Raw genomic sequence first — 12,602 nt, forward strand, 5'->3', positions numbered from 1 at the left:
CATAGTCTGTATTGTTATTTAAAAAGAAATGCAAACAGAATTTCACCTTAAAGAGGGTATGGCATCTTCTGTATTGTTTCAGATTATCTTTGTTGCTTATTTGTGTCTCCAATTAGAGTGTGTTCCCAAACTGTATCATAACTCAAATGCGTATGTACTGTATTGGTTCTCCTTGTATATTAACAAGTATTTATTATAGAGAGTTCTTGTTGTTTTTGTTTTGAAACAGCTCTCCATCAGTATACAAATATGGAGACTTTCTATTGGTAATGATGTAAACATTAACATTAAATTTCTCTATTTGCTATTCCAGAAATGAATGAAATGCAGGATGAGCCCGATGAGTAACTTTTCCCAGATTTCAGTGTGACCCACTAAGTCTTATTGGGCTGCAGAGTGAAGAGCTTCTATAACTTTACCAACTTAACAAAGAAAAACATGATCTTCCAGACTGTTATGTCACACTCCCTTTTGTATATGATTATTTCCTTTAACTCTTAGCTCAAAAAATCAATCATACCTCACCATATCCAGTATTGTTGGAGTTAAGTATATCACTGCCAATACCACCACTTCTTCTCACCACTGTTCTCAATCCCTATTTTTACTGATTTATTATTTTCCTTAGTATATTTTATTTTTTAAATAATATAAAATTTACATCTTTATTAAATTGATATTACATTGATTTTTTTTCTCTGTCTCTTTCCATTAGAATATATCTCTACAAGGTAAGGTATGCTAGCCTATTTTATTTCCTGATGAACCCCAAAGTTCCAGAACAGTGCAAATACTCAATAAATATGTGCAAAATAAATGTATATAACTTGAGGGTAAAATGTTGCATACTAAGGGCTCATTGTTTCAAGAGCTTCTCTTTTCCATATGTAAGTTTTATGCATGTATCCCAAATCTAGTCCTATGGCAGCAGAAATGTCACATCGCGAACCACAGGCTGAGAACCGCTACTGTAGAGCCTAAGACCATCGACCCACAGGTTGAGAACCGCTAGCAGGGTCACCTAAGACCATCGGAAAACACAGATATTTACATTGCGATTCATTAACAGTAGTAAAATTACAGTTATGAAGTAGTAACAAAAATAATTTTATGGTTGGGGGTCACCACAACATGAGAAACTGCATTAAAGGGTCGCGTCATTAGAAAGGTTGTGAACCACTGTCTTAGTACATGATCCTCATTGGTAGACAGATAAGAGTTTGAGAAGTATTTTCTAATTCATTCATTTAATAAATATTTAAAGCAACTACCATGCTCAGTGCTGGGGGAAATATAATTATTATTAACTTTAAGGAGCTCTCAGTAGAGGAGGACAAATTAATATACAAAAACATAATTACACTAAAATATTTTTAGTCAAACATATATTTTATTTTAGTTTCTGCTATTTTTCAGGTAATTTTCTAGTTGTGAGGGATATAGAAGTGAACAAGAATTTATTCCCTATTAGGAATTTCCTAATTGCAAGCTTTCTCATTACAAAAAATATGTAAGTAAATATGCATTGCATGAAACAGTGGTGAGTGTTCTAAAGAAAAAATTAAACCCAATTAACAGAAGTAGAAAGTTCAAATGGTGCGAGGTGGGTGGTATTTTAACTAGGGTAGTTCAGATTGACTTAATTGACAGTGTGAGATTTGACTACAGATCTGAAGGATTTTAAAAATGAGACATGTATATATCCAGAATTCAAGCAAAGAATAGGGTAATTTAAAAGCTGCAGAGGCAGGAAATATATGGGCATGATGAAGAATCAGCATGGAGGCCATTTTGGCTGGAGCAGAGAAAGGAGAGAGAGGTACAAGAATTAGAGGGATAGTCACGACCACAATATGCATGGCCTTATAGGCCAATGAAAAGACTTAGAGTTTTGTTCTGAGTAATATGTAAAAATATTGGAAGATTTTGAGTAAAATTATGGCATAATCTAACTTAGGTTCACACTGGCCACTGTGAGAATCTACACTAATAAAAGAGAAAGATGCAAATTGACCATACCTCCACGACACCCTCCAGCCAATCAAGAGTATGTAAATTAACCCAACAAAGATGGCGGGTTAATTTGCATACATGGGCAGTGAGCAGCCTGGGTCCCAGGAACATCCTCAGGACCCATGCCATTCTGAGCCTGAGACCCACATGTAGGCCCTTAGCAGCCAGGGTCCCAGAATGTGGCCTATGGCCAGGAGTGGCCTATGGGCACCGGTGCCAAGTGGCCCAGGTCCCGGAACGAGCAGCTGGGGGCGCCACGGTGACACGGTGGAAGTTCCCACCCCATGGCCACTTGCGCAAGTGCCTGTGGCAAGCAGCCTGGGTCCACGCCCCACAGCCTGGCTGACACAGTGAATGCGGGGCTGCCGGGCTTGGGGGCATGCCCCCAGCGGCCGGGTACATGCCCCTAGCCCAGTGGACACAACGCAGGGGATCCTCTGTGCATGGGCTGCAGAGGAAACACCTTTTCTTTTCTTTTTTAAAAAATATATATTTTATTGATTTTTTTTACAGAGAAGAGGGGAAAGGAATAGACTCTCAGAAACATTGATGACAGAGAAACATCAATCAGCTGCCTCCTGCACACTCCCCACTGGGGATTTGCCCCCAACCAAGGTAAATGCCCTTAACAAGAATCAAACCTGGGACCCTTCAGTCTGCAGGCCAATGCTCTATCCACTAAGCCAAAGCAGTTGGAGTGTAAATACCTTTTCTGACTGCTTATTGGCTAAGCTCCCTGTACGCCGCCACTTGCAGTGTTCTTGGTAACTTGGGTAATAAGATTCCAAGGGTTTTCCACCTCACTCCTGGAGAAAAAAAATGAAGGTCCACTGCTGGAGGGGCTAAGAAATGTCATATCCTGTCCTAGCCAGTTTGGCTCAGTGGATAGAGCGTTGGCCTGCTGACCGCAGGGTTTGGGTTCGATTCTGATCAAGGGCATGTACCTAGGTTACAGGCTCCTCCTAGGTCAGGGCTCATGCAGGAGGCAACAAATCAAAGTGTTCCTCTCACTCTGATGTTTCTCTCTGTCTCTCCCTCTCTCTCTCTCCCACACTCTCTAAAAAATCAATAGAAATATCCTCAGGTGAGGATAAAAAAAAAAAAAAAAAAGAAAGAAAGAAATGTCGTATCCTATGAAAGACACATCTTGAAAATGCCTAAAGAAAGTTGTCATTTTTTCATGGTGAAGGGACTGGAGTCCATGTTGATGAAAACACCTTGGTGGCTGCAGTGGCTGCAACAGCAGGGTGATGGAGCTGGAGTCTTCCCCTGATCAGCCCAGTCGCCTCCTGCAGAGGTAGGCCAGACTGCAGCTTAGGCCCGCTCCCCGTGGGACATCCCCTGAGGGCTCCCAGTCTGTGAGAGGGGACAGGCTGGGCTGAGGGACCCCCGCAGTGCACAAATTTCGTGCACCGGGCCCCTAGTCTATACTAATAAAAGGGTAATATGCTAATTAGACCGGACATCTTTTGGACATCTTCCAGACATCCTTTGTGCATCTTTCCAGACAAAGTCACGGTGGCAGGGGCTGAGGTAGAGGCGGTTAGGGGTGATCAGGCCGGCAGGGGAGGGCAGTTGGGGGCGGTCAGCCTGGCAGGGGAACAGTTAGGGGTGATCAGGCAAGCAGGGAGGTGAGCAGTTAGGAGCCAATGGTCCCGAACTGTGAGAGGGATGTCCCAGATTGGAGAGGGTGCAGGCTGGGCTGAGGGACCACACCCCCACCCCGTGTATGAATTTCATGCACCGGGTCTCTAGTATATTATAAGGGGCAAGGGAAACTGATTAGGATGAAACAGAAACAGGGAAACTGATTAGGATGAAAATGAATTGATATAGCCAACTATGTTAGTGACTTGAATGAAGATACTAGTCATGAAAGGAAAAATTAGGTCATATTCTCTTTTTAAATTTATCTTTGTAAATTTATCTTTATCAATGCAGGAGCTGCCAAGCTATGGTAACTTGGCAGCTGCAGTTTTTGAGTGATGCACCCAGACCCAGAGAGGAGGGAGCCCGATCCTGGGGTGTGTCCTCTGAGAACCACCCTCTCACAATCCAGGACCCCTTGGAGAGATGGTTTCAGACCGATCCCCACAGGCCAGGACGAGGGACCCCACCTGCCGGAGGGACCCCACTCACTCCGCAGATGCCCTGTGTGCCATGGCACTGCCCAGGTGTGACTGGCCAGGGAGGGACCCCAACAGGTTGGCTCCAGGGTGTGTCCGGCCAGTCTTGCCCAGTTCCACCCTGCCAGCCACCACTCGGGACCACCTGCATCACTCCCTGCACCAGAGCCTGTGCGGTGAGCTGGAAGACCCGAGTGTGAGTTTTCTTTCTTTTCCTTTTTGTTTTTCCACTCACTCCACAGGTACCTTTCAAGCTGCGGCACTGCCCCAGGAATTCTAATCAATTTCCTTTGGATGTGCACAATCCATGCACCTGGCCACTAGTATACATATAAGTAGTTTGGCTAATCACTTCTGCCCAACGCTCTTCCCTCTGAAATACATCAGTCTGTGGCATGCTTCAATGTCTCTGGATCTATTTTGTTTATCAGTTTATTTTGTTTATCATAATCCACATATATGTGAGAACATGTGTTTGTGATAGGAAGCAAACTAGCTGGACAAACCATAATATTAGGTTACAGTCATATAGTGGTTACAATGTGTAGTGACTGATTCAAAGACTTTATTATTGCTTCATTCTACCAACAACTCTATGAATTGGTACTATTATCCTCACTTTCTAAATGAGGAAACTGAGGCACAGGAATTTTTCTCAAGCACACACAGTTAATAAGAGATGAGGTTGGAATTTGAAATCCAGCCATCAGCTCCAGACCTTGTTCTCTGAGCAGCTCTGTACACTGTTTAGAAATGTTTCTGAAGTGTAAGTAAAGTTATGTGAGGCAGAACTGTTAAGAAAGGCATCAACTAATTGTGTTGATTGGGATTCCCTCATCCCAACCTAATATACATTTATGAAAATGCAGCATTGTGCTGGGAAATTTGCCAAGGAAATTAAGTAAGCTTAGAATGCTGATTTTCAGGAGAGAGCAAGTCCTGCAGTTTACTTAATTCTCTCTCCTCCAGAATTCCCTCAGAGAAAACCATACTTAGTTCTGTTCTGCTGACAGCAATTCATCCTCTTCCTGAAAGTTCTCTTCACTGTCTTAGAGCTCCCCTGATACGTCGCGACCCACAGGTTGAGAACTGCTAGCAGGGTCGCCTAAGACCATTGGAAAACACAGATATTTACATTACGATTCATTACAGTAGCAAAATTACAGTTATGAAGTAGCAACGAAAATAATTTTATGGTTGGGGGTCACCACAACATGAGGAACTGTATTAAAGGGTCGCGGCATTAGAAAGGTTGAGAACCACTGCATTAAGACCATATTTCCTTTGTATAAATTAATGAGCAATTTTTATTTGTTCACTTTTCTCAAATATTATCAAATTCAACTAGAGTCTATATAAAATATGAATAAAGTAATGAATAATTGGACCCCAAATAAGAGAGATGTTGATATTAATACAAGTATTAATTCAAAAACATTTTTTAAAAAAGCTCAAACCTCATTTTTTAATTATTCACATTTAGATTACTTAGCTTTGTTCTTTGCATTGAATGGTTTCCATAATATGGGTTGATTTTTAACATCTTTCACCACCATATGGGGAAATAGCAGTAAAAAATGAAACATCTTTCTTCCAACATAGTAGATTTGCATTTAATGTCTATTGAACTGTTTTTAATATGTTAATATTTAATTGACTGTAGAAAACTGGACAACACTTAAAGTTTATTCAAAAAAATAATTATAACAGCCATTTTAAAAATCATTTTATCCATAGGAGCTTTGTTTTATAACTGCACATTTAAACTATAGAGAAACAGCTACATTGCAAAAGTTATATTGTTCCTTTATGAGAGCAGATGATCCCAAATATTAAAAATTTCTGAGAACTCACAGAAAGAGAAGCAAAAAAATAATCCCATTTACCATTGCACCAAAAAAAATAATAATAAGATACCTAGAAATAAACTTAACTAAGGATGTAAGAGACCTGTACTTGGAAAACTACAGGACATTGAAAAAAGAGATAGAGGAAGACATAAACAAATGTTCATCGATTGGTAGAATCAACATGATTAAAATGTTCATACTACCCAAAGCAATATACAGATTCAATGCAATTCCCATTGAAATACCAATGCAATATTTCAAAGATCTAGAACAAACTCTGCAAAAATTCATCTGGAATAAAAAAAGACTCCGAATAGCACAACAATCCTGAGAAAGAAGAACAAAGTTGGAGCAATCACAATACCAGATATCAAGCTAAATTACCAAGCCACAGTTCTCTAAACTGCCTGGTACTGGCACAAGAACAGACATATAGACCAATGGAACAGAACAGAGAACCCAAAAATCAACCCAAGCCACTACACTCAATTAATATTTGACAAAGGAGGCAAGAGCATACAACGGAGTCAAGACAGTCTCTTCAATAAATGGTGCTGGGAAATTTGGTCAGATACATGCAAAAAAATGAAATTAGATCACCAACTTACACCATAAACAAAAACAAACTCAAAATTGCTAAAGGACTTAAATGTAAGATGGGAAACCATAAAAATCCTACAAGACTCCATAGGCAGCAAAATAGCAGACATATGTTGTACCAATTTCTTTATAGACACAGTTCCTAGGGCAATGGAGACTAAGGAGAAAATAAACAAATGGGATTACTTCAAAATAAAAAGCTTCTGCACAGCAAAAGAAAGCATCAACAAAACAACAAGAAAGCCCACTGCATGGGAGAACATATTTGCCAATGATATTTCTGATAAGGGTTTAATCTCCAATATTTACAGAGAACTCATACAATTTAACAAAAGGAAGATAAATGATCCAATCAAAAAAATGGGCAAAGGATCTAAATAAACACTTTCTAAAAGAGGACATACAGAAGGCATGTATATGTCTTTGAGACATATGAAAACATGCTCAAAGACACTAATCATCTGAGAGACGCAAATCAAAGCAATGAGATACCATCTCATACCTGCTAGAATGGCTATCATCAACAAATCAACAAATGACAAGTGCTGGCGAGGATGTGGAGAAAAAGAAACTCTCCTGCATTGCTGGTGGGAATGCAGACTGGTGCAGCCACTGTGGAAGACAGTATGGAGTTTCCTCAAAAAGTTAAAAATGGAACTCCCATTTGACCCAGTGATCCCACTTCTAGGACTATATCCCAAGAAACCAGAAACACCAGTCAGAAAGGATATATACACCCCTATGTTTTTAGCAGTACAATTTACCATAGCTAAGATTTGGAAACAGCCTAAGTGCCCATCGGAAGATAAGTGGATTAAAAAACTGTGATACATCTACACAGTGGAACACTATGCTGCTATAAAAATGAAGGAACTTTTACCATTTGCAACAGCATGGATGGAACTGGAGAACATTATGCTAAGCAAAATAAGCCAGTCAGAGAAAGATAAATATCACGTGATCTCACTCATATGTGGGATATAACGATCAACATAATTTGGTGAACAAGAATAGATCCAGAGATCCATCCAGAGACAAATGGTAGGGGAGCAGGGGGGGGGGGGGGGTGGGTGGGTAGAGAGCAACCGAAGGACGTGTATGCATGCATATTAGAATATCCAATGGACACAGGCACTGGGGCAGTGCGGGCTTGCCCAGAGTTGAAATAGCTGGGGGCGGGGGTCAATTGGGGAAAAAGAAGACAAATGTAAAACTTTAGACAATAAAAAAAATAAAATAATAATAAAAATAAAAGCAGATGAGAGCTGAAATAAAAAAAAAATTTCCCTGAGATGTAGCCAGTTTGGCTCAGTGGATAGAGCATCAGCCTGTGGACTGTAGGGTCCCAGGTTTGATTCTGGTCAAGGGCACATGCCCAGGTTGCAGGCTCAGTTCTCAGTAGGGGGTATGCAGAAGGTAGCCAATCAGTGATTCTCTCTCATCATTGATGTTTCTATCTTTTTCTTCCTCTCTCTTCCTCTTTGAAATCAATAAAAAAATACATTAAAATTTTTTTTCCCTGAAAAACAATTATATTTACATGAGGATAGTCAATTATATATTTAGTTATCCATATCCATGGCATGTTTTATTACTATTATCCTTATCTTAAAATTCAAGTAACTGAGGTATCAAAAAACAAATAAATAAGACATACATGGAGCACTTATAGAATGTGAGTATTTGAATTTCATGAAAACAAGACTTGTTAGTTTTGGTGGGTTTCTGTAGAGTCCCAAAAGTCCTCCTCTAATATAGAGGCAGCCATGACCCAATGGAATAAATTCTAGACCTCGAATCTAAAGTCCTTTCCTATACTGGCTAAAAAGTTGGACCAATTCATCTATTATCTATGACCTCCAGTTTTTTTTTTTAAATAACATTAAAGTGAACTTGAAAGAAACACCATTTCTAACAAACATGATTGAAAAAATAATTTTGAAGTATTTTTAAAATTATCTAATGCTATGCAATTTGTAGAAAATATATAAACATGAAAACTATCTCATGACCTCGATACTCTCATATTTTTCTTCCCTAAATATACCTCCAGTCTTAATGAACTGTAACTATCCTACCTAATAAAACAGTAATATGCAAATTGACCGCACCTTTGCTACGTCCAAGCCACGCCCACCAGCCAATCAGGGTGAGTATGCAAATTACCCAACAAAGATGGAGGTTAATTTGCATGCGCTGAGGGAGGCAGGAGTGAAGACTGAAGACAACTTAGAAGGAAGAGGGAGGAAAAGCGGAAACCAAGGTGGCTGCCAGAGGGAAAGCCCGGGCGGGGCGGGGCGGGGTGGGGCGGAACGGGGCAGAGTGGGGCGGAGTGGGGCAGGCAGCAGTGGAGCGTGGGTGCAGGCGTGGCAGCTGCAACAGCAGCGGCAGTGCACGCAGCCGCAGCGGCCACTTGCAGGATTCTTCCTGCAAATGCGCTACTAGTTCTATAATAATTCTGCAATAATCATTATTTATGTCTCTTTTCTTGATCCCCTATTTATCAGCCAGCAAATTTGTATTCATCATTTATAATAGAAGAGAAATCAATGACAATATAAATGTTTAACCATCTACCTCAAATTTTATGCTAGAACCATGCATAGATGCCAATAGCTATAAAAGATTTCATATGGCCTTACTCATTTTTTCCAAAGTGCATAATTTTTAAATTTATCTTTCTTGTTGAAAGTATTACAGATGTCCCCTTTGTGTATTTTTTCCCCATTGACCCCCTCCATCCCACACCCCCCTTTCCCAGGCTTTCCCTACACAATTATCTATATCCATAGGCTATGCATATATGTATATAAGTTCCCCAGTTAATCTCTCCCAACCGTCCCTTCTACCTCCTTCCACCCTTTCCCTCTGAAATTCATCAGTCTGTTCCATGCTTCTATGTCTTTGGATCTATTTTATTCATCAGTTTATTTTGTTCATTAGATTTTACATATGAGTGAGATCATGTGATACTTATCTTTTTCTGACTGGCTTATTTTGCTTAGCATAATACTCTCCAAGTCCATTCATGATGTTGCAAATGGTAAAAGTTCCTTCTTTTTTACAACCATGTAGTATTCCATTGTGTCAATCTACCACAGCTTTTTTATCCTCTCTTCTGCTCATGGTTACTTGGGCTATTTCCAAATCTTAGCTATTGTAAATTGCATTGCTATGAACATAGGGGTGCATATATTCTTTCTGATGGGTTTCTGGTTTCTTAGGATATATTCCTAAAAGTGGGATCACTAGGTCAAATGGGAGTTCCATTTTGAATTTTTTGAGGAAACTTCATATTGTCTTCCACAGTGGCTGCACCAGTCTGCATTCCCACCAGCAGTGCATGAAGGTTCCTTTCTCTCCACATCCTAGCCTGCACTTGTCGTTGTTGATTTGTTGAAGACAGCCATTCTGACAGGTGTGAGGTGATATCTCATTGTCGTTTTGATTTGCATCTCTCAGATGATTAGTGACTGAGCTTTTCTTCATATGTCTCTTGGCTTTCTATATATCCATAGGCAGCAAAATCTCAGGCAACTCTTATAGCAATATGTTTACAGATACATTTTCTAGGGCAAAGGAAACTAAGAAGAAAATAAACAAATGGAAGCACATCAAAATAACAAGCTCTGTGATCACTTCGGCAGCACATATACTAAAATTGGAACCATACAGAGAAGTTTAGCATGGCCCCTGTGCAAGGATGACATGCAAATTCATGAATCATTCCATATTTTTAAAAGTATGATTTAAATATTGCTGATTTTGCAGTGACATTTTTGTGTCAAAGAGCTACTTCAATGTGTGGTTACAAATGGGCCCCGTGCAAAGATGACTTCATGTTGTTCTCATGGATGTACTCTGATGCTTTCCTGACATTAACTGCAGTTTCATTTCTGTGAAACATTTTGGAACCTATACCTATTAAACTTTAAGTTCTCCTCCTGCCCTTCTGTATGGAACCCATGCTGCCTGATGGCCCAGCTCTGCCTCATTCTGCTATCTGGACAGTGTGACCTGGACCATCATCTCTTGCTTGCCTGGAACCTTTCCTTTCCTCTGTGTTTTGCTGTTGGGGTGTGGATGTGGTGTCTGCTGGCTCTGCTGTTTGTTCACAATTTGTACATTCTTTGTTGTCCTTTATTACTATAAACAGTAAATATAGTTTGATATTAAAAAAAAATAACAAGCTCTTGTATAGAAAAAGAAACCATTAACAAAATGAAAAGACAGCACTCTGCATGGGAGAACATATTTCCCAATGATATATCCGATAAGGGGTTAATTTCCTAAGTATGTAAGGAACTCATACAACTTAAAAGCAAGACAAATAATCCAATTAAAAATGGGCAAAGGACCTAAGTAGACACTGCTCTAAAGTAGCCATACAGCAGGCCAATAGAAATATGAACAAATGCTCAAAGTCATTAATCATCAGAGAGATGCAAAGTGCATATTTTTAAATATCATCTGAAGTTTTCTCTTCGGATCCACTTTTGGAACTAATACTTTATTTCTTATTCCTCTGTATATTGAAATAGAATACACCTCACCTATTACCTAGAACAAGTACACTGACCTGGGAGAGAGGGAGGAGCCACAAATGCTTTCACTAGGTGAAGCCAAAAGAACAGGTTTATGGCAAACGAGTAGAATTTGATTTCTTATTCTCCACAAATGTCCACATGGGTAGTCACTATTTATGTGCATGTAAGGAAATCCATATTAAAACTAAATGTTTAATTCCCTGACATATTATCCTTATAAATCGTCTTTAAAGACTAAAAATGTCTCTAAAATCCAAAAATTACAGTTGGAGACTTACAACAACTGTTAGAAGACCCAGACATAAAATTCGTAAGGATGGAGGAACTTAATAACACCATCAACCAACAGAGTTTATATGACATTTAATAAACAATCCACATAACAACAGAATAATATACATTCTTTTCAAGTCTCCATGAACAATACATTATAATCCACAATATCATGGATTATAAAATAAATCTTAATAAATTTAAAATAATTTAAAATATGTAGAGTATATTCTTTAACCAGAATAAAATATAAATAGAAATTAATAATAGAAAAATAATAGAAAATATCTTAACATCTGAATATCTAACATACATCTAACAGCATACATCTAAATAATCAATGGGTCAAAAAGGAAGACTCAAATAAAATAAAAATTACTTTTAACTGAATGAAAATAAAAATGTAACATATTAAATTGTCTGGCTCACATCTAAAGCAGTGTGGTGAGGTAAATTATGGCAGAAAATGGATGAATTAGAAAAGAATGTCTCTAATAAATTATTTATGCTCTCATCTTAAGAAACTACAACAATATGTGCAAAATAAATATGAAATAAGCAGGAGGAAAAAATAAGTATAAGAGCAGGAATCAATAAAATTAAAAAGAGAAATTCAATGAAACACAAAGCAGATATGAAAATATTTTTAAAAAATGTTTAAAAATCTCTGTCAATACAGACAAAAAGAAAAGAGAAACACAGATTATCAATATTAGGAATAAAATAAGTGATATTACCACAGATCACACAGACATCAAAAGGATAAAAAGAAACTATTATGAACAACTCTATACACAAAAGTTTGACAACTTAGATAAAATGTATCAATTTCTCCATAAACACAAACTACCATAATTTACCCCATATGAAATAATTAATTTTAATTGACATTTAATTATTATATAATTGGAGTCTGTAATTTTAAGAACTACTAAGAAAGAAATCTTTGGGCCCAGATGGTTTCACTAAAGAATTCTATAAAAACTTTAAAAAAGAATTAACACCAATTCTATTTAATCTCTTCCATAAAATAGAAGAAACACTTCCCAATTAATTTTATGAAGCTAATATTATCCAGATGCCAAAAGTAGGCAAGAATAGTACAATAAAAGAAAGCTACAGATCAATATCCCCCATGAATATAGATGCAAAATATTTAAGAAAACATTAGCAAACAAAAATAGGCCTAAATC

The 12,602-nt window shown here is 38.3% G+C and overlaps 1 non-coding gene across 1 annotated transcript; it reads left to right on the forward strand.

Moving 5' to 3' along the window:
* The first annotated feature begins 10,220 nt into the window (after positions 1–10,220).
* LOC129149926 (U6 spliceosomal RNA) lies at positions 10,221–10,327 on the forward strand. Its single transcript, XR_008556711.1, has one exon. It is a non-coding gene; the product is annotated as a U6 spliceosomal RNA (small nuclear RNA).
* Positions 10,328–12,602: the final 2,275 nt, after the last annotated feature.

The sequence above is a fragment of the Eptesicus fuscus genome, chromosome 7 (genome assembly GCF_027574615.1).
Source record: "Eptesicus fuscus isolate TK198812 chromosome 7, DD_ASM_mEF_20220401, whole genome shotgun sequence".
Taxonomy (NCBI): Eukaryota; Metazoa; Chordata; class Mammalia; order Chiroptera; family Vespertilionidae; genus Eptesicus; species Eptesicus fuscus.